The 23,944-nt window shown below is 37.9% G+C and overlaps 1 protein-coding gene across 5 annotated transcripts in view; it reads right to left on the bottom strand.

Annotated features, from left to right (window-relative positions):
- The window catches only part of ZC3H12B (zinc finger CCCH-type containing 12B), a 518,944-nt gene that overhangs the window by 216,211 nt on the left and 278,789 nt on the right, over positions 1–23,944 (bottom strand). The window lies entirely within an intron of this gene.

Genomic DNA, 23,944 nt, shown 5'->3' with positions numbered 1-23,944 from the left:
TCAGTTCAAGTAGTTTTGGGTTTGAGTCCTTAGGGTTTTCTATATATAGAGTCATGTCATCTGCATACAGTAAGAGTTTTACCTCTTCTAGTCTTATTTGGATGCCTTTTATTTCTTCTATTTGTCTGATTGCTGTGGCTAGGACTTCCAATAATATGTTGGATAACAGAGGCAAGAGTGGGCATACTTGTTTTGTTATATATTTTAGTGGGAAGGCTTTCAGCTTTTCTCCATTGAGTATTATATTGGCTGTGGGTTTGTCATAAATGGCTTTAATTATGTTATGTTCCTGCTATACCCACTTTGGTAAGAGTTTTCATAATGAATGGATGTTGTACTTTGTTAAATACTTTTTCTTCATGAATTGAAATGATCATGTGGCTTTTGACTTTTCTTTTGTTAATGTGGTGTATGACATTGATTGATTTGCATATGTTGAACCATCCTTGTAAACCTGGGATGAATCTGACCTGGTCATGGTGTATAATCTTTTATATATGTTGTTGGATTTGGTTGGGTAAAATTTTTTTTTGTCTTTTCTAGGGCCACACCTACGGCATATGGAGGTTCCCAGGCTGGGATCTAATCAGAGCTGTAGCTGCTGGCCTATGCTATAGCTACAGCAACACCATATCCAAGCTGCATCTGCTACCTACACCACATCTCATGGCAATGCCAGATCCTTAACCCACTGAGTGAGGCTAGGGATCAAATTCACAACCTCATTGTTCCTAGTCAGATTCGTTAACCACTGAGCCACAATGGGAACTCCTGGTTGGGTAAAACTTTGTTGAGCATTTTTGCATCTATATTCATCAAAGATATTGGCCTATAGTTTTCTTTTTTGGTGGTATCTTTGTTCGGTTTGGGTATTACGGTGATGGTGGCATCATAGAATATTTTTGGGAGTGTTCCTCCTTCAACCTTTTGGAAAAGTTTGAGGATGGGTATAAGTTCTTTTTTGTATGTTTGGTAGAATTCATCTGTGAAACCATCTGGTCTTGAACTTTTATTTGTAGGGAGTGTTTTTATGACATTCAATTTCATTTCTAGTGATTGGTCTGTTCAGTTGATCTTTTTCTTCTTGATTCAGGTTTGGCAGGCTGTAAGTCTCTAGAAAGTTGTCCATTTCTTCTAGGTTGTCAAATTTGTTGGCATACAATTGTTCATAGTATTCTCTCATGTTTTTTTTTGTATTTCTGTAGTATCTGTCGTGACTTCTCCTTTTTCATTTCTTATTTTATTTGGTTTTTTTCTCTCCTCTTCTTGGTGAGTATAGCCAGAATTTTGTCAATTTTGTTTACCTTTTCAAAGAATCAGCTCTTGGTTTTATTGATTTTTTCTATTGTTTTTTGAATCTCTCTTTTACTGATTTCCTCTTTGATCTTTATGATTTCCTAAACTCCTGGAAGACTACATAAGCAAAACTTTCTCTGATATTAACGTTACAAATGTTTTCTCAGGCCAGTCTCCCAAAGCAACAGAAATAAGAGCAAAAATAAACCAATGGGACCAGATCAAACTGACAAGCTTTTGCACAGCAAATGAAACCAAAAAGAAAAAAAAGGCAACTTACAGAATGGGAGAAAATAGTTTCAAATGATGCAATGGACAAGGGATTAATCTCTAGAATATTCAAACAACTTTTACAACTCAACAGAAATAAAGCCAACAACCCAATGGAAAAATGGGCAAAAGACCATTTCTCCAAGGAAGATATACAGATGGCCAACAAGCACATGAAAAATGCTCAACATCCCTGATTATTAGAGAAATACAAATCAAAACTACCATGAGATACCACCTCACACCAGTCAGAATGGGCATCATTAATAAGTACACAAATAACAAATGCTTGAGGGAGTGTGGAGAAAAGGGAGCTCTCTTGCACTCTTGGTGGGAATATAAGCTGCTACCACTCTACGGAGAACATTATGGAGGTACCTTAGAAAGCTATACATAGAACTACCATAGGACCCATGAATCCCACTTTTGGGCATATATCCAGGCAAGACTTTCCTTAAAAAAGACAAATATACTCACATGTTCATTGCAGCACAATTCACTATAGCCAAGACATGGAAAAAACCTAAATGTCCATCCATAGATGATTGGATTAGGAAGATGTGTTATATATACAAAATGGAATACTACTCAGCCATAAAAATAACAAAATCATGCTATTTGCATCAACATGGATGGAACTAGTGACTCTCATCCTAAGTGAACTAAGTCAGAAAGAGAAAGACAAATACCATATGATATCACTTCTTCTGGAATCTAATATATGGCACAAATGAACCTTTCCACATAAAAGAAAATCATGGACTTGGAGAATAGAATTGTGGTTGCCGAGGGGGAGGTAGAGGGAGTGGGATGGATGGGGAGCTTGGGGTTAATAGATGCAGACTATTGACTTTGGAATGGATTAGCAATGAGATCTTGCTGTGTAGTATTGAGAACTATGTCTAGCCACTTATGATGGAGCATGATAATGTGAGAAAAGAGAATGTATACATATACATGTATGTGTGACTGAGTCACCATGCTATACAGTAGGAAAAAAATAATGTATTGGAGAACTTTAAAAATTTATTAAAATAAATAAATTTGAATGCTTTATTCTTTAAAAAAGTTAGTTTTACTGATTTAATCCCAACCCATTTTTTCTTGATTATTCTGAATTAAGGTTTATCAGTTTTGTTTATCTTTTCAAAGAACCAGCTTTTAGTTCATTGATCTCTATTGTTTTCTTCATCTGTACTTCATTTATTTCTGCTCTGGTCTGATATTTTTCCTTATACTAACTTTTGATTTGTTTGTCCTTCTTTCTGTGTTTGTTTTAGCTGTAAGTAGGTGGTTTTTTTTCTTATTTTTTTTTCTGAGGTAAGCTTGTATTTTTATAAACTTCCCTCTCAGAACTGCTTTTGCTGTGTCTTATAGGTTTTGGATCATTGTGTCTTCATTGTCATTTGTCTCTAGGTATTTTTTCGATTTTCTCTTTGATTTCTTCAGTCATCATATGGTTGTTTATTAACACATTGGTTAGCCTCCTGTGTGTGTTTTTTATAGTTTTTTCTTATAATTTATTTCCAATCTTACAGAATTGTGGTCAGAAGTGATTCTTGATATGATTTCCATTTCCTTAAATCTACCAAGACTTGATTAGTAGCCCAAGATGTGATCTATCCTGGAGAATATTCCATGTGCACTTGAGATGAATATGTATTCTGTTGCTTTCAGATGGGATGTTCTATAAATTTCAATTCATATATGGTGTAATGTGTCATTTGAAGCCTGTGTTTCGTTGATTTTCTGTCTGGATGATCTGCACATCGATATAAATGGGGTGTTAATGTCTCCCGCTATTTTTGTGTTACTATAAATTTCTCCTTTTATGTCTGCTAAAATTTACCTAATATATTGAGCTACTCCCATGTTAAGTGCATATTTATTTACAATTGTTATATCTTCTTCTTGTAATAATCCCTTGATCATTATGCAGAATACTTCTTTGTTGCTTGTTAAAGCATGTATTTTAGTCTATATTGTCTGATACGAGTATTCCTACTCCAGATTTCTTTTGATTTCCATTTGCATCAAGTGCCTTTTTTCCATCCCCTCACTTTCAGTCTGTTGGTTTCTCTAGATCTGAAGTGAGTCTCTTGTAGACAGTGTCTATATGGGTCTTGTTTATGTGTCTATATGTGTCTTTTGGTTGGAGCATTTGTTCCATTTACATTTAAGGTAGTTATTGATATGTATGTCCATATTGCTATTTTCTTTCTGTGACCTACACCACAGCTCACAGCAACGCCGGATCCCCAACCCACTGAGCAAGGCCAGGGATCGAACCCACTACCCCATGGTTCCTAGTTGGATTTGTTAACCACTGCACCATGACAGGAACTCCTATTTTCTTAATTGTTTTATTGATTTGGATTTGTAGTTCCTTTTTTTCTTTCCTCTTTTGTTCTCTTGTGATTTGATGACTGTCTAAAGTGTTGTGCTTCAATTCCTTTTTCTGTTCTGTGTTTATATCTAATATAGATTTTTGGCTTGCATTTATCATAAGTTTTTGATATAACTCTATCAATCTCTCTCTCTCTCTCATCTATCTATCTATCATCTATCTATCATCTCTCTATCTACAGGATTAAGTTGCTGATCTCTTTATTTCTAATTCATTGCAAATATCCTGCATTTATATTCTCCTCTCAAAATTACTGGTTTATGTATGATATTTGTGTTTGGCTGATCTCCCAACTTTACTGTATATTCCACTTTATTGGTGAGCTTCCACACTTCATAATTTTGTTTCTACTTATGGCCTTTTCTATTACCTAGAGAAGTTCATTTTGCATTTGTTGTAAAGCTGGTTTGGTGGTGCTGAATTATTTTAGCTTTTTTTGTCTTAAATCTTTTAATTTCTCAACCACATCTGAAAGAGAACCTTACTAAGTAGAGTCTTCTTTGTTTTAGTTTTCCCTTTCATAACTTTAAACTATATCGTGATACTCACTTCTAGCCTACAGAATTTCCTCTGAAAAATAAGTTGATAGCATTATAGGGATTTCCTTGTATGCCATTTTTTTTCTTTTATCTTGTTGCTTTTAATACTTTCCCTTTCCCTTTTTGTTGATTCAATTACTATGTATCTCAGTGTGTTCATCCTTGGGTTAATACTGTATGGTAGGACTCTCTACACTTCCTGGACTGGGTGACAGTTTCATTTCCCATGTGGGAAATTTTCAGCTTTTATCTTTCAAAATATTGTCTCAGGCATTTTCTCTCTTTTCTCTCCTTCTGGAACCTCTATAATGCAGATATTGGTGCATTTGATATTGTCCCAGAGGTTTCTTAAACTGTTCTTTATTCTGTGCTGTGGCAGTGATTTTTACCACTCCATCATCTAGCTCACTTATCTGGTTTGTTGCCTCATTTATTCTGCTATGGATTCCTTCTAGTTTGCTCTTCATTTCAGTGATTGTCTTCTTCATTTCTGTTTTGTTATTTTTTATGTTTTATCTTTGATAAAAACTTCTTGTAACTTCTTGCTCTGTGTATACATTCTTTTTCCCAATTTCTTGAATTATCTTCATGCTCCAAACTCTTTCTTGGGTACTCTTTCTTGCCTATCTCTATGTCACTTATTTGTTCTTTGGGGTTTTAAGTTGTTCCTTTGTTTGGAATATATTTTTTGTGCTATTACATATTGTCACAGATTGTCTAAATTTCTGTTTGTATTGTAGATGGCTATGTTTCTTGATTTTGGTTGGAGAAGTAGCCCTCTGTAAGGTATATCCTATGTGTTTCAGTGGTACACTGCCATCTTGTAACCCAAGGGCCAGGGACAAATTTGTCCTAGTGTAGGTTCTCAACTGTGTTTGCAAATTTGGTCCTCCAGGCTGCTTGATTGTAATTTCCTTGCTTCTGGTATCTGCCCCCTGGTGATTGAGGCTGGTCTAGAAACTTGTGGAGGCTTCCTGATGGGAGGGTATAATGCCTGCCCATTGGTTGATGGAGCTGTCTTGCCCCTTTGGTGGGAAGGGATCTGTCAAGAGGTATATCCAGAAGTAGCTGTGTTCTAAGAACTTCTTTATGCAGCCTAAATGCTGATGGATGGGGCTTTGTTCCTGTCCTGTTTATTGTTTGGCACATGGCATCCCAGCAGTGGATGGGGCCAGGCTTAATGCCACAATTAGGCCTCCAAAAGAGCTCACAATTATGAATGCTCTCTGACACCTCCACAGCCAGTGTTCTTGTAACCACAATGAGCCATAACTGCCTCCCCTATCTCTTCAGGCTATCCTCCAGGAACAGTACGTAGGTCTGGCCTAGGCTCCTATGACGTGACTGTTTTGTCTTGGATCTTAGTGTGTATTAGACCTTGTGTGTGCCCTGGAGTCTCTGTTTTCCCTGGTCTTGTGGATCTCCTGCACTCAAGCCCTATCTAAAGCCAAATTCTCTGGAAGCTCATTCTCCCAATGCTCCCTAGGCAGGGGAGCCTGACATGGAGTTTAGAACTCTCACTTCTTTGAGAGAACTTCAGGGATATAATTTTTCTCCAATTTGTGAGTTGCTCACACAGTGGGTATGGGTTTTTATTACATTGCAAATGCACCTCTCCTACCATCTCATTGTGGTTCCTTTTTTAACATATTTAGTTATAGAATGTATCTTTTGGTAGGTTACAGTCTTTTAAATCAATGGTTTTTCAGCAGTTGGTTGTGATTTTTTTTGTGCATATAAGATCATAAGAGGAGGTGAGCTCAAAATCCTTATATTCTGCCATCTTGTCTGGAGAAATTCATTACATAGTTCTTCTTATTCTCCATCTCCTTTTTTCTTCTTTGCTGCAGCCATAGCATGTGGAAGTTCCCAGTCTAGGGACTGAACTTGTGCTACAGAAGTGACCCAAACTGGTGCAGTGACCCAATGCCAGATCCTTAAAACCCCCTGTGCCACAAGGACCACTGTAAAGGTTTTATGCTTGAATTTATTAATTTGGTGTACCACAGTGATTTATTTGTGGATATTGGAAAATCTTTGCACTTATTTCAAAAAATCCCACAAGATTATGGTGCATATCATTTTAATGTATTGTTACATTTGGTTTGCTAGTATTTTGTTGAAATTTTTACATTTATGTGCATTAGTGACATTGAACTACAATTGTATTTTTTGTGATATTTCTGTCTGGTTTTGGTATCAGTGTATTGGTTACCTTACAGAATGAATTCAGAAGTATTCCTTCAGCTATGCAATTTTTTGGAATAGTTTCAGAAGTATAGATATTAACTCTTCTGTAAATATTTAGTAGGATTCATCTACGAAGTCATCTGGCCTTGTATTTTTGTTTGTTGGGAGTTTTTTAATTGATTCAAATTCAGTATTGGTAAACCATGTTTTCATATTTTCTATTTTATCCAGGTTCATTCAAGAGATTGTGCCTCTCTAAGAATTCATCCATTTATTCTAGGCAGTCCATTTTATTGTTTTATAGTTGCTCATACTAGTATCTTATGATTCTTTGTATTTCTTCTGATGGTGTCAGTTATAAGTTCTCCTTTTTAATTTCTAATTTTATTGAACTAGGTCTTCTCCCTCTCTTTCTTGATGAGTCTGGCTAAAGTTTACTAATTTTAAAAATCTTTTCAAATAATCAGCTTATAGTTTCATCAATATTTTCTATTTTTTGTTTCTATTCCTTTATTTCTAATTTTATCTTTATGGTTTCTTTTCTTCTACTAACTTTATGTTTTGTTTGTTCTTTTTTTCTCTCATTGTGTTAGGTGTAAGGTTAGATATTTTGAGATTTTTCTTGTTTCCTGATGTAACCTGGTATCACTATAAACTTCCCTTTGAGATCTGCTTCTGCCGTGTGCCATATGTTTTGACTAACAGTGTTTTTGTTTTCCTTCATCTCTAGGTGCTTTTTGATTTCCTCTTTGACTTCTTTAGTGATCCATTAGTTGTTTAGTAGTATACTGTTTAGCTTCCATGTGTCCGTGTTTTTTGAAATTTTTTTCTTCTAATTGATTTCTAATCGAATAGTGCTGTGGTCAGAAAAGATGTTCAATATGGTTTCAATTTTCTTCAATTTACCAAGGCTAGCTTTTTGGTCCAGTATGTGATCTAACCTGTAGAATGTTTCATGTGCACTTAAAAGTAAGGTATATTATGCTGCTTTCACATAGAATGCTCTATAAATATTATTTAATTCCATCTTTTCTAATGTGTCACTTAAGACGTATATTTTTTTCAATACTTTAAATATATTGTGCCACTCATGTCTGGACTGTAGAGTTTCTGCTGCAAAATTAGCTGTTAGCTTTTGGAAGTTCCTTGTATATTATGCATTGCTTTCCTTTTGCTACTCTTACATTTTTTCTTTATCTTTAATTTTTGTCATTTTGGTTACAATATGTCTTGGTGTGTTCCTCCTGGGCCTAATCCTTCATGGTACTCTCTGTGCTTCCTGGACTTGGGTGACTCTTTCCTTTCCCAGACTAGGGAATTTTTCAGCAAAGAGCTGTCCAAGTATTTTCTCTGCCCCCTTTTCTCTCTATTCTACTTCTGGGTCTGTAAAATGCAAATATTAGAGCTCTTGATGTTGTCTCGGAAACCTCTTAAACTGTCCTAATTTCTTTTCATTCTTTTTTCTTTGTTTCTGTTCAGTGGCCATGATTTGCCTTACTCTGTCTTCCAACTCACTGACCTGTTCTTCTGAATCATTCAGTCTACTATTAACTCCTTCTAGTGTACTTCGTTTCTGTTATTGTGCTTTTTATCTCTGATTGTTGTTTCTGTTTACAATCTCTGTTAAAACCCTTTAACTTTTCATGATGTGCATCCTTCTTCTCTCAATGTCTTGAATCATCTTTATGATCACTACCCCTTCCCTTTCTTGGGTAGGTTGTGTATTTCCACTTCACTTAGCTCTTCTCCTGGGGTTTTACCTTGTTTCTTCATCTGGAATATATTCTACTATTGCTGCATTTTGTCTAAGTTTCTATCTATATTTTTATGTATGATGCAAGTTAGTTATGTTTCTCTACCTTGGAGATGGGGCTCCAAATAGGAGATCTCACGTGCATCCCAGCAGTGCATTCCCATCTCATCAACCAAGCTATATATTCTAAGGGTTCCCCCAAGAGGGATGCATAGATTCTTCTGTTGTGGCAGAATGAGTATATGGATGGTAGGCTTACATGGCCACTAGTCTGGCTGGTTTCCAGGTTATGCCTTGTGCAGATGTTGTTGGCTACTGTTTAGGAGGGCCTGGTCACCAGGTGGCTGGTTGTAGAATCCTAAGTTGTCTTAGGATTAGTGCTGGCTCACTGGTCAGTAGATTCAGGGTCATTTTAGACTCTCGGGCTGTTTCCCATCCACCATAAAGTGTAGCTATATTCTGAGGTTAGTGTGGGACTATTGGAATGCAGAGCTGGTTCATGGAGTCTGGTTTCAGGGCCCAAGGATCTCAGAACTACAGGTTGTTGGGTGGGGCAAAGGGTTGGCACTACTTAGCCCATATGACAGCCATCAGGAGATTTCATTGAATGTTCAAATGTTCAATAGTATGTCTGCCACCGATGTCTATGTCCCCAGAGTGAACTTCAGCCACCCCCCCTGATTCTCTAGGAGACTTTCTAAGACTAGCAGGTAAGTCTGGCCCAGGATTCTATCAGTTTATTGCTTTTGCCTTGGGTCCCAGAACATATAAAACTTCTGTGTGCACCCTTTAAGAATTAAGACTCTATTTTCCCCAATCCTGTGGGGTTTTTCAATTAAGACCCATTGACCTCCAAGCCAAATGTATGGGGGCTTGTATTCCTGATGCCAGAGTCCCAGACTTGGTAGCCTGACATAGGGCTCAGAACTATGACTCTTATAGAAGATGCTCTGCAATGTAATTATTCTCCAGTTTTTGGGTAACCAGCCTGAGGTTGTGGGATTTGATTGTATTGCTACTCTACCCTTCTTAACTGTTTCATTGTGGTTTCTTCTTTATGTCTTTAAGTTGTAGAAGATCTTTTATGATAGGTTCCATTATTTTTTTCAATGATGGTTGTTCTGCAGATAGTTTTGATTTTGGTGTGTTCATGAGAGGAGGTTAGCTCAGGGTTTTTCTACTTTGCCATCTTCCAAATGGTAAAAATAATTGAGTTCCTTTAAAGGTAACTTACAGATCTCTATTACTTTGGTGTAAGTTATTAGAAAATTATTGTTTTCAAGTGGTGGGATAATATTATCTTACATTTTTAAATTTCTGATTGCTTTGCATTGATATTTGCTCATTTGAGGGAGACCCAATCTCTTCCAGTCTTTTTGGACTGGCTCTTGTGGAGAAATATTTTTGTCTGGGGGTGGCTCTCAGAGCTCTGGCTGGATGGGGTTCAGTGTCTCTAATCGTAGAAGACACAGCATCATTGTATTAGTTCAGTTCCATTAGCTGAAATGAACATTGGTAAGGACTGTGTGTGTCTCCCATGGCCCAGAATGTGTAGTTACAGTAGCAATAGTGGTAAGTGAACTACTGGAGTCCTCAGAGATAAATACTGCTGTGATTTCACTTTTGCCCATAGGGGTAAGTTTTAGCCAATGGGGAAATCTTTTGGTGCCAAATTTGGTGAGTTAGCAGTCAAAGCAAGAGTGCAATGAGATTACTGGGATCAGGGACACACAGAACTACCACAGTGTCTGGGTCCTAGGGCAGGGTACAGCTGCTGTGGCAGTGGTGTTGATGTCTGAAGTAGAAGTGTATGCAGCTCTTCTGAGAAACCAGGATATAGGTCCCTGTCTTGCCACAATGACTTTCACTGTATATGGAAGAGAGCAGTGGTGTGAACTCTGGGATGACAAGATTCAGTGGTGGCCTTTGTTCAGGGTGGCAGGGTTCAGGAGCAGCATGGCCCATGAACAGTAGGTTAAAGTCCCAACTCTTCCCGAAGTGTGCAGTTGCAGAACAACAGTGGCATGTCCCTAGCCATGGCCCATTAAAGTGGCATGTTGGGAGCCAAGGGGAATGATGCAGAGTAGCATTAGCCCTTTCCCAGCAATGGCAGGCCAAAGTCACAATCTGGGACCCAGGAGTGGGCCTCAGAGCAATGGCTGTTAAGTCCCCAAAATGAAAGATCTAATTTCTGACCTGGGATCCCAGCTCCAGCTGCATAGATGGCAAGGAACTATGATGTCCTAAACCTTGACAACAGGGAACAGTAGTGATTACAGTCCTTAAGAGAAGGTCTCACCATAGTAGCAACACCAGCTTCAGGGGGATATGTCACAATGGGGACTCTGGGAAGCTCCATCAGCTAGGATCAGCATTGGTAAAGGCTGTGGAAGTTCTCAGGAGCAAAGGCTACAATATCCACAGCAATGAGGCTTGCTGGAGTATTTTAGATTAACATTCTCCCATGGGATGAAATATGTCCAAGGGGATCCCTCCTGGCATCAAACTGCTCTTGACTGGGGCATTGTATGATAAAGGTAAAATCTTCCTATGCCTTCCTGAGGTTTTGAGTTCAGATTTTGAGTACTTGCTGGTTATTCATTATAGTCCAGAGTTTCCCCAGAGATATTTTCATTGGTTTATAGGTTTTATTTATTGTTTTGTTGTTTTTGAAGAGATGAATGTCAGTACCTCCTGGCTTTATATCTTAATGATGTCACTCTAGGGAACTTTTTAATCAAAAAAATTTATCTGAACCTCAATAAGAGAACTTTGTGGCATCTAGACTTACCCTGGCCTCAAACCCCCACCTCCACCACTGTGACATAGTTTCGTGTCCATCTTAAAGACAGAAACCTATATTCTTGGTGCATGATCCTAGTAATGGGGATGTCAGTACAGCTCTTATTCTAAACGAATTGAGGTTATTGTTTTTGACTTATAGCTCCTTGAACATCCAGCTCAAAGGTCTTGCTTTTATTTTGTGTAATTTAGAATTCTAAAAGGGCTTAAGCAGTGACCCAGGAGACATTCATCTAAAATATTTAAAGACAAATGTACTAGCTACTGAGTCCTGGAGAAAGGTGTAAGAGCTGAGGAAAACAATATAAAAGCCAAAATTCTTGAGAACAAAGGGTAGGGAATGAAACACTTTGTGGAATAAAGGCCTTTAAAAGCCCCAACATATTTCTAGAAATGAAGAAAGACACAAGAAAGCCAAGAGGCAAGTGCCTGCTCAAAAGACCTACAAAAATCTTAAGCTCTCACCTATGGGCTGATATTCAAGTTCCTAACCAGGAGGAAGTAGAAGCTATGGAAGTGTTGTAAACTGCTTAGCTGAGTAAGGAGGATGTATTCCAACATACACAAAGAGGCTGCCTGCAAAGACTGGGAGAGTTATTTTTATATTTTTGGTTTCAGGCATAAGGAAATCACTACTGAATCACTATCTGACTTTTAAGCTAATGGAATATAAACTTCAGTGTCCACACATGACAAATATATAAAACTTGTAAAAATAGTTCAGAAAATTTACCAAGGAACAACTATTAAAATATACATTAACAAGAAACTCCAGGGAGGAGGAAAATTATAATTTCAACACTTGATATAGTATAACATAAAATATTTAGTTTTCAACAAAAAAATTACAAGGTATACAAAGAGAAAAGAATGTATGGCCCATACATGATTAAAAAATTAACAGAAACTGACCCAGAGGAAGCCCAGATATTGGGATTGCTAAACAAAACTTTAAATCAACTATTTAAATATACACAACAAACCAAAGGCAACCATGTATAAACAACTAAAAGAAACCACAAAATGTCATCCCATAAATAGAAGCTATCAATAAAAACAGTAATTGTAAAAATAAACCAAAAGGAAATTAAGAGACTGAAAAAACATAACTGTAATAAAAACAATTAGCTAGAAAGATTCTACTGCAAATATAAGCAGGCATTATAAAGAATCAGCAAGCATGAAGATAAGTCAATTGAAATAATCCTGTCTGAGGAGCAGAGAGAAAAAAATGAATTAAAATGGAAAGAGCCTGAGACATTTCTTGGAGACTGTCAAACATACCAACATATACATACCTGGAGTTGCAGAAGGAAAGAAGAGGGAAAAGGGAGTAGGAAGTATATTTGAATAAATAATAATCTAAATACACAAATTTGATAAAATACATGAATCTACAAATTCAAATAGCTCAATGGAATCCAAGCAGGACAAACACAAAGAGATTCACAAGAGACAGATTTTAATTAAACTGTTGAAGGCAAAACACAAAGAGAGAATTTAGAAAGCAGGAAAACATATTTCACTTATCAAATATAATTGGGTGTCAGTAAGATTATCAGCCAACTTCTCTATAGACATGGTGGAGGACAGAAAGAAGAGGGATGGCATATATATATATATTTTAATTAAATTAAGAAAACAATAAAGAAGATCAATGAAAGCAAAAGTTTATTATTTGAAAAGATCAACAAAATTGATGAACTCAGTCAGACTCATCAACAAAAAAAGGGGGAGAGTATTCAGATCAATAAAATTAGAAATGAAAAAGGAGAAGTTAAAACTGACACCACAGAAATACAAAGGATCAATGAAATGGACAACCTAAAAGAAATGGACAGATTCTTACAAAGACTGTACCCTGTAAGAAATAGAAAGATAGACCAATCACAAGTACTGAAATTGAAAATGAGATTAAAAATCTTCCAAAACAAAAAAGTCCAACATCTGATAGCTTTAAAGGCAAATTCTTTCAAACATTCAGGGAAGAGTTAACACGTATTCTTCTGAAAATCTTCCAAAATAGCAGAGGAAGAAATACAAGCTCATTCAATGAGGCCACCATCACCCTCATATCAAAATCAGACAAAGATAACATCAAAAAAGAAAATTGGAGAGAGGACAAAATGGCGGAGGAGTAGGGGGACATGCTCGCCCTCTCCCACAAACACAACAAAAAAAGCACATCTACAGAATAAATGACTCGCACAGAACAGCAACCAATCGCTGGCAGAGGAACCTAAACTCCAATAACGGCAAGAAGTTCGTGACATTACTGGGCAGAACAAGAGAAAAGAGGAGAGTGAGAGAAGGTGAATCCAAGCGGGATGGGCACTCCCGAAAGGGACTGCAGAGGAGAAAGGGATCCTGCACCCTAGAAAGTCACCTACACGGGGGAAAGATCAAATGAACCGGAGGAATCTCCAGATGCAGAGAAGAGTGTAGCAGTAAGTTGGAGTACGGAAAAGCCAATTAAGAACCGAATGGACCATCTGAACTACGGGCACAGTCACCAAAAATTGAGACACCTGGGTGGGGGCTGGGCACCGAGTCCTCGGCTCCAGAGGTTAGTCCCTGGGAGGGGGCCGGGGGACGCCTGGATGGGGGCTGGGCACTGAGACCTCACCTCCGAAGGTTAGTCCTCGAGAAAGGGCCAGGGGGATGCCTGGGTGGGGGCTGGGGACCGAGACCTCGCCTCTGAAGGTTAGTCCCCGAGAAAGGGCCTGGAGACGCCTGGGTAGGGGCTGGGCACCGGGACCTCGGCTCCAGAGGTTAGTCCCTGAGAAAGGGCTGGGGAAGCAGGGTGGAGCAGAAACTGCTTGGGAGGTCTAGAAACCATTTGAAGGGGCAGAGACTGCCTGGGAGACTAGAAAACAAAGCTGTCGCAGAGGAAGGGAGCAATACTATAGGGGCGGGGAAGTGGAAAGCCGCCTCAGAGGGAACCTGGGAGAAGAGCCTGGTCTGTGCCCGGGCTGGGAGGGGAGAGAAGAAGGGGTGGGTCCCCATAGAATACCCCCAACGCCACAGCAAGCTAACAGGCCCGCTAGCTAGCTGAAAGCTCTGCTTCCCAGTGCATCCCCTCTTCCCCACCCCCGCCACCCCCTATGCTCTGGCCGAACCTCGGGTTCCCTGCCATCCAGGAGGGCTGGCCTCAACAATTGCCTGAAGCCTACCACCGCAGGGGCTGTCCCTGTACAGGCCTGCTTGCCCTTTGGAGGGGCTACACTTCCGCAGAGCAGCACCAAACACCAGGAGCCCCCGAGAAAAGGCCTGCAGCCCAGAAAAGCTAGAACAAGCCTAGCCAGGCCGTGAATAGATCTGCCTAATTCTCGGACAGTTTTTCTGAGTCAGGCTACCCCGGGGAGGAGCCTCTTGGGTTTCCAGCATCCCTGCTACACGCCCAAGCCCTCAGGGGGTGCCCCACTCCCACGGAATAGCTGCACAGCACCACCAGACCCCTGGAGGAGCCCCTGGAGCCCAGAAAAGCTGCAACAAGCTCGGCCAGACTGTGAAAAGATCCGCCTACATTCTCAGGCCGTCCTTCTGAGTTGGGCTGCCCTAGGGAAGAGCCTCTTAGGTTCTCAGTGACCCAGATAGCTGCTACAGCCCCCAGGGGGTGCTGCACTCCTGAGGAACAGCTGCCCAACACCGCCAACCCCCTGCAAGAACCCCACAGCCTAAAAACACCAGAGCAAGCTCTGCATGACCAAGTGAAATCTGCTACCATCGTGGTGTGGACCTCCCAGTCCTGTCTGCCCTCAGGAAGTCCTCCTTTGCTTCAAAGAAACACTGTTAGCCCCATCAACACTCCAGAAAAACCACACTGCCTCAAAAAAGATTGACCAACAACGCCAGCCCTCAGGAAATATTCCACGGCAGTGACAAGGCAAACACTGCCCGATCACGGAGAGTACAACTCCTTCAGGAGAAAGAAAACAACAAGCAAGATGAAGAAGCTGAGAAACCACTCCCAGTCAAACCAACAGGAGAACTCACCTAAAACAGTCAACAATGAAACAGATCTCTGCAGTCTGACAGACCTGGAGTTCAAAAGGGAAATAGTGAAAATACTGAAGGAATGAAGAGAAGATATGAACAGTAATGCAGATACCCTCAGAAAGGAACTAGAAAATATAAGGAGGAGCCAAGAAAAACTAGAACATTCATTTGCAGAGATGCAAACTGAACTAGGGGCAGTAAAAACCAGAATGAATAATGCAGAAGAATGAATCAGTGATATGGAAGATAGAATAATGGAAATCACTCAATCTGGTCAACAGACAGAAAACCAAATCAAAAAACTGGAAAGTAATATAAGAGACCTATGGGATAATATAAAGCGGGCCAATCTACGCATAATAGGAATTCCAGAAGGAGGAGAAAAAGATAAGGGGATGGAAAATATATTTGAAGAAATTATCGCTGGAAACTTCCCAAATCTAAAGGATACTGGGCTCAAGATACAAGAAGCACAGAGGGCCCCAAACAAACTGAACCCAAGCAGACCCACACCAAGACACATCATAATAAAAATGGCAAAAGTTAGTGATAAAGAGAGGATCCTAAAGGCAGCAAGAGAAAAGCAGAATGTTACCTACAAGGGAACCCTCATAAGAATATCAGCTGATTTGTCTACAGAAACACTACAGGCCAGCAGGGAATGGCAAGAGATATTTAAAGTGCTCAAAGGAAAAAATATGCAACCTAGAATACTCTATCCAGCAAGAATATCATTTAAAATAGAAGGGGAAATAAAAATTTTTCCCAACAAACAAAAACTTAAAGAATACAGCAACACAAAACCCAGGTTCAAGGAAATATTGAAAGGGCTTCTCTAAACCAAAAAGAAAGGAAGGAAAGGGAAGAAAAAAGAAAAAAAAAAAAAGAAGAGGAGGAAGAACTAGGACTGAGGAAACCGCAATCAGAGAGCAGTCACTCAAATAAGCCAGCATACAGATTTAATCATGAACATGCTTCAAACAAAATAAAATTAAAAAGAAAAAAATAAAAAAGAGTCATCAAAACCATAAAATGTGGGCAAGGGATGTTAGGAAATAAATAACCCTTTTTGTTTGTTTGTTTGTATGTTTCTCTTCTCAATTTTAATATAGTAATGAAGTGTTTGAACTTACAGGACCATCAGGCTAAAACACACAATTATGGGAAGGGGCTAGCATATTGAAAAAACAGGGCAACCACAAGCCACAAGCAAATATTGCATTTGCAAAAAATGAAAAAAAAATACACTCAAGCAGATAATAACAGGAGACCATCCAAGCAAAAAAAAAAAAAAAAAAAAAAAAAGTAAGAATGGAGAACCATAGACTCAACTGGAACACGAGGTTCAAATGGCAATAAATAATCATCTATCAATTGTCACCCTAAATGTCAGTGGACTGAATGCCCCAATCAAAAGACACAGAGTGGCTGAGTGGATAAAAAGGCAAAAACCTTCAATATGCTGCCTACAAGAAACTCACCTTAGGACAAAGGATACATATAGATTGAAAGTGAAAGGCTGGGGGAAAATATTTCACGCCAATAGACATGACAGAAACGCAGGAGTCGCAACGCTCATATCAGACAAAATAGACTTTAAAACAAAAGACATAAAGAAAGACAAAGAAGGACACTACTTAATGATTAAGGGATCCATCCAAGGAGAGGATGTTACTATCGTCAACATATATGCCCCAAATATAGGAGCACCCAGATACATACAACAAATATTAACAGACATAAAGGGAGATATTGATGAGAATACAATCATAGTAGGAGACCTTAATACCCCCCTCACATCAATGGACAGATCCTCTAGACAGAAAACCAATAAAACAACAGAGATCCTAAAGGAAACAATGGAAAAGTTAGACTTAACTGATATCTTCAGGACACTACATCCAAAACAATCAGAATACACATTCTTCTCAAATGCTCATGGAACATTCTCAAGAATCGACCACATATTGGGACACAAAGCGAATCTCAATAAATTTAGGAGCATAGAAATTATCTCAAGTATCCTCTCTGACCACAACGCCATGAAATTAGAAACCAACCATGGGAAAAGGAAAGAGAAAAAACCTACTACATGGAGACTAAACAGCATGCTACTAAAAAACCAATGGGTCAATAAGGAAATCAAGAAGGAAATTAAAAACTACCTTGAAACAAATGATAATGAAGACACAACCTCTCAAAATCTATGGGATGCTGCGAAAGCAGTGCTCAGAGGGAAATGTATAGCAATCCAGGCCTTTCTCAAAAAAAAAGAAAGATCCCAAATGGACAACTTAACCCTCCACCTAAACGAATTAGAAAAAGAAGAACAAAAAAGGCCTAAAGTCAGCAGAAGGAAGGAAATCATAAAGATCAAAGAAGAAATCAATAAAATAGAGACTCACAAAACAATAGAGAAAATTAATAGAACGAAGAGCTGGTTCTTTGAAAAGGTAAACAAAATTGACAAACCCCTGGCCAGACTCACTAAAAAGAGGAGAGAAAGAACCCAAATCACCAAAATTATAAATGAAAAAGGAGAAATCACAACAGATACAGCAGAAATACAAAAAACCATTAGAGAATACTATGAACAACTATACGGCAACAAGTTTGACAATCTGGAAGAAATGGACAATTTTCTAGAATCTTACAGCCTGCCAAAACTGAATCAAGTAGAAACAGACCAACTGAACAGACCGATCACTAGAAATGAAATTGAAGAGGTCATAAAATCACTCCCTACAAATAAAAGCCCAGGACCAGATGGCTTCACAGGCGAATTTTATCGAACATATAAAGAGGAATTGGTGCCCATCCTCCTGAAACTCTTTCAAAAGGTTGAAGAAGAAGGAATACTCCCAAAGACATTCTATGAGGCCACCATCACCCTCATTCCAAAACCAGGCAGAGATACCACCAAAAAAGAAAACTATCGCCCAATATCATTGATGAAGATAGATGCAAAAATTCTCAACAGAATTTTAGCCAACCGAATCCAACAACATACCAAAAAAATTATACACCATGACCAGGTTGGGTTCACCCCAGGTTCACAAGGATGGTTCAACATACGCAAATCAATCAGCATCATACACCACATTAACAAAAGAAAAGTCAAAAATCATATGATCATCTCAATAGACGCAGAAAAAGCATTTGACATACTCCAACATCCATTCATGATCAAGACCCTCGCCCAAGTGGGTATAGAGGGAACATTCCTGAATATAATCAAAGCCATTTATGATAAACCCACAGCAAATATAATCCTCAATGGGGAAAAACTGAAAGCCTTCTCACTCAAATCTGGAACAAGACAGGGATGCCCACTCTCACCACTGCTCTTCAAAACAGTTTTGGAAGTCCTAGCCACAGCAATTAGACAAACAAAAGAAATAAAAGGCATCCATATAGGAAGAGAAGAGATAAAACTCTCACTGTATGCAGATGAGAAGATACTATACATAGAAAACCCTAAGGACTCAACCCCAAAACTACTTGAACTGATTAATCAATTCAGCAAAGTGGCAGGATATAAGATGAACATTCAGAAGTCAGTTGCATTTCTGTATACCAGCAAAGAAATATTAGAAAAGGAATACAAAAATACAATACCTTTTAAAATTGCACCTCACAAAATCAAATACCTCAGAATACACCTGACCAAGGAGGTAAAGGACCTATATGCCAAGAACTATAAAACTTTAATCAAAGAAATCAAAGAAGATGTAAAGAAATGGAAAGATATTCCATGGTCCTGGATTGGGAAAATCAATATTGTAAAAATGGCCATACTACCCAAAGCAATCTACAGATTCAATGCAATCCCTATCACATTACCCATGACATTTTCACAGAACTAGAACAAACAATCCAAACATTTATATGGAACCACAAAAGTCCCAGAATCGCCAAAGCAATCCTGAGAAACAAAAACCAAGCAGGAGGCATAACTCTCCCAGACTTCCAGAAATACTACAAAGCCACAGTCATCAAAATAGTGTGGTACTGGGACCAAAACAGACAGACAGACCAATGGAACAGAATAGAGAACCCAGAAATAAACCCTGACACCTATGGTCAATTAATCTTTGACAAGGGAGGCAAGAACATAAAATGGGAAAAAGAAAGATATTCAGCAAGCATTGCTGGGAAACCTGGACAGCTGCATGCAAAGCAATGAGACTAGAACACACCCTCACACCATGCACAAAAATAAACTCCAAATGGCTGAAAGACTTAAATATACAACAGGACACCATCAATCTCCTAGAAGAAAACATAAGCCAAACACTCTCTGACATCAACCTCATGAATATTTTCTCAGGTCAGTCTCCCAAAGCAACAGAAATAAGAGCAAAAATAAACCCATGGGACCTCATCAAACTGAAAAGCTTTTGCACAGCAAAGGAAACCAAAAAGAAAACAAAAAGACAACTTCCAGAATGGGAGAAAATAGTTTCAAATGATGCAACTGACAAGGGCTTAATCTCTAGATTATATAAACAACTTATACAACCCAACAGCAAAAAAAACCAATCAATCAATGGAAAAATAGGCAAAAGACCTGAATAGACAGTTCTCCAAGGAAGATATACAGAGGGCCAACAAACACATTCAAAAATGCTCAACATTGCTGATTATAAGAGAAATGCAAATCAAAACAACCATGAGATACCACCTCACACCAGTCAGAATGGCCATCATTCATAAATCCACAAATAACAAGTGCTGGAGGGGCTGTGGAGAAAAGGGAACCCTCCTGCACTGTTGGTGGGAATGTAAACTGGTACAGCCACTATGGAGAACAGTTTGGAGATACCTGAGAAATCTATACATAGACCTTCCATATGACCCCACAATCCCACTCTTGGGCATCTATCCGGACAAAGCCCTACTTAAAAGAGACACGTGCACCCGCATGTTCACTGCAGCACTATTCACAATAGCGAGGACATGGAAACAATCCAAATGTCCATCAACAGATGATTGGATATATACACAATGGAATACTACTCAGCCATAGAAAAGAACAACATAATGCCATTTGCACCACATGATGGAACTGGAGACTCTCATCCTGAGTGACATAAGTGAGAAAGACAAAGACAAATACTATATGATATCACTCATATCTGGTATCTAATATACAGCAGAAATGAACTTCTCAGAAAAGAAAATCATGGATTTGGAGAAAAGACTTGTGGCTGCCTGCTGGGAGGGGGAGGGAGTGGGAGGGATCAGGAGCTTGGGCTTATCAGACACAACTTGGAATAGATTTACAAGGAGATCCTGCTGAATAGCATTGAGAACCTTGTCTAGATACTCATATTGCAACAGAACAAAGTGTGGGGCAAAAATGTAATTGTAATGTATACATGTAAGGATAACTTGATCCCCTTGCTGTACAGTGGGATAATTAAAAAAAAATAAAAATGAAAAAAATAAAGTTACCAATGAGGAAGCAAACAAACAAAAACAAACAAAAAAAATGATACAAAAGCACTTATTCACAAAACAGAACCTGACTCAAAGATTGTGAAACCAAACTTATGGTTACCAAAGTGGGAAAGTTGCAGGGAGGAATGAATTGGGAATTTGAGATTAACATAGGCACACTAGTATATATAAAAGAGATTACTATCAAGGACTTACTGTAAAATGCAGGGATATCTACTCAGCACTGTTTTATAACCTCTATGGGAAAAGAATCTGAATATATATATATGTATATATGCATATATATGTAATATATCTGATTCACTTTGCTGTACACCTGAAACTAACACAACATTGTAAACCAACCATATTCCAATAAAATTTTTAAAAATGAAATAAAAAAATAAACTTTAAGATGTTAATTAAAAAATCCTAGCAAGAGTCTTCATAAAGATAGACAAGATTATTCTAAAATGAGTATGAGAAAAGAATGGTGCTAGGAGATCTAAAATAATTTTGAAGAATAAGAATAGAGTGGGAGAACTCATACTACCTATTTTTAAGATGAATTAAGTAGCCTCAGTAATCAAGTGTAAGTGGTAGTTGCAGAGGTATAGACACAGATCAAGGGAACTTAACAGAGAACCCATAAGTGGCCAAATTAAAGACAGTTTTTTCAACAAATGATTCTGGAGCAATTGGTTACTTAGCAACCAAAAAATTAGATGTACTTCCATATAAATCTCACACTTTATACAAAAATGAACTCAAAATAGTTAATAACTCAAGAGGTAGAAAAATAAAAAAAAGAAAAAGAAATCATAGATTTAAATGTAAATTTTTTTTGCTCTGTGAGGAAAAAAAAAGGACAAGCTACAAACAGAAAATATTGGCAAAATTAGGGCTATATAGACAGGTGAACACAATTTTTCACACAGTTTCATTCATAATAGCCCCAAAATAAAAACAACCAAAATATCCTACATTAGTTAAACAGTTAAAAATACCATTATACATCTGTATTATAGAATGCCACACAGTAACAAGAAGAGATAAATTATTGAACACAGAAAAACCTGGATGGCTCTTAAAGGCATTATGTTGACTAAAACAAAGTCAATCTCAAAAGATCACATATTGCATGATATACAAAATATGGTAGTAATGAAAAAATTATAGAAACAGAAAACATTGGTTAGGTATAATAGGAAAATGGGAGCAAGGAGGGTAAGTTTCACTATAAAGGGATCGCAAGAGGAGATTCTGGTGGTCTAATTTTTTTGTTCCTTGACTGTGGTGGCGGTTACATGAATCTACACATGAGATAAAATAATAAAGATGAATAAACATACTTTATATTAATATCAATTTTCTGGTATTGATATTATACTGTAGTTAGATAAAATGTATCTGATAAAACAAAATAAGTGAAGGGCATATATAATCCCTCTGTACTGTGTTTTCAAGTTCCTATGAGTCTAAAGTTACTTCAAAAGAAAAACTTTATGAATAAAGCAAAGTAACTATTCTGTTGGTAGACTAAGTAAATTCAGACAGAAAAATTAGACTCATATCTTTGTACTCACAGTACCTAAAACAATGCCTTCTACCTGGTTAGTAAATGTATCTGGTCAGTAAATGCCAGTACTGTGGATAGTAAATGTTTCTTGTTGAAATGAAAATAGAAAGTGACAGAGATCCTAAGTAAAATCTAAAACCTCTGCAGATATTATGTTTATTGTGAGATCCCCTTGTGATGGTCATGAAAGACCAGATGAAACAAAAGTTAGTACGAAATTTGTAAGAGCAGTCAGTTTTTCTCTAATCCATTTTGCTCCTTCACCCATGGGCAAACAAAAATTAGCACATAAATGATTTCAAAATGATGTGAATTAGGTCATGTCAGCAAGATGGTGGAATAAGAAAATAAGATCCAAGCCCTTGTTCCCCCACAGAGACATTAACAAAAATATAAGAACCAAACTACTTTTATAACTGTAGAAACCAGTTAAGAATCTGAAGCACACAAGCAAAGGCAAAACCAAGAAAAACTGCACCAAAAAGGTAAATGTATGGCATTTTTCTTAGCCTTTGCCCCCCCCAACCACCACCTAGCTCAGCACTGCATAATTGGGAGTAAGCTTCCTAATTCATAGACCACTCTTGAGATGTAAAGAACAGAACTTGCATTCAAATTTCTGGCTCATCTTAGAGCTTCCCAAGGGTCTGGTTTCTCTTTTGTCTGAATCAGGAACCAATGAGTAACAGAAGGATATTTGAATACCAGATAAAGGACTGATTGAAAGAAAGGTAAACATGGTGTTGGACTTATTATAATAGCAAGGAATCTACAGTTCAGGAGATAGGTACCAGGCAAGCAAGAGATAACAGACAAAGACATACAATAGAAACTGAAACCAAAACCTCCTGAGAAGGAGAATCAGTTAGCCTCTCAGGGAAATTAAGAAAGATAAAGGCAGTTGTATATCCTGGAATAAAAATACATGCACAAATACAAATGGGACATATCCCTAGAAAAGACTGGAGATATTTCAGAACCTCTAGCTGGGCTGACTTCAGAAATTCTTTACCTGCACAAAACCAACTGTGAGGATGGAAGAGGTGGAGCTTTTTATGAAATGCCAAAAACAAAAATCGCAAGGCAAAGAAATGAAGAAATGGCCCAATTCAAAGGAACACAATAATTCTCCAGAAACAGATCCTAAAGAACAGTAGATCTCTAATTTACACGACAAAAATTTAAAATAACCATCTTAAAAATGAGCTAAATGATAATACTGATAAACAACTAAATGAAATCAGGAAAATGGTAAATGATCAAAATGAGGCTATCAACAAAGATAGAAACTATAAAGTAGAACCAAACAGAATTCTGGAGCTAAAAAATACAAAAGCTGAATTGAAAATTTATTTAGAGTTCAACAGAAGCCTTGATTAGTCAGAAGAAAGAATTAGCAAACTTAAATAAGAGTTATTTATTTAAAATTATCAAGTCAGAGGAGCAAAATGAAAAAAATAAAGAATAAAGAAATGTGAATAAAGCCTAAGGAACATATGTGATACCATCAAGTAGGTTAATACATACAATATGGGAGTCCCAGAATGATAAGAGATAGAGAAAGGAGCACAGAGCTTATTAGAAACAATAATGATCAAATCTGAGGAAAGAAAGGCACATAAAAATTCAATAAGTTCACAAAATTCCAACCGGGATAAACTCAGAGA

This window comes from Sus scrofa, chromosome X, assembly GCF_054392235.1.
Source record: "Sus scrofa isolate SSC_HxYL_T2T_F1_AM1 chromosome X, Sscrofa_HxYL_maternal_Yorkshire_Landrace_v2.0, whole genome shotgun sequence".
NCBI classification, from domain to species: Eukaryota; Metazoa; Chordata; class Mammalia; order Artiodactyla; family Suidae; genus Sus; species Sus scrofa.
This window is presented reverse-complemented; position numbering and strand designations above follow the sequence as displayed.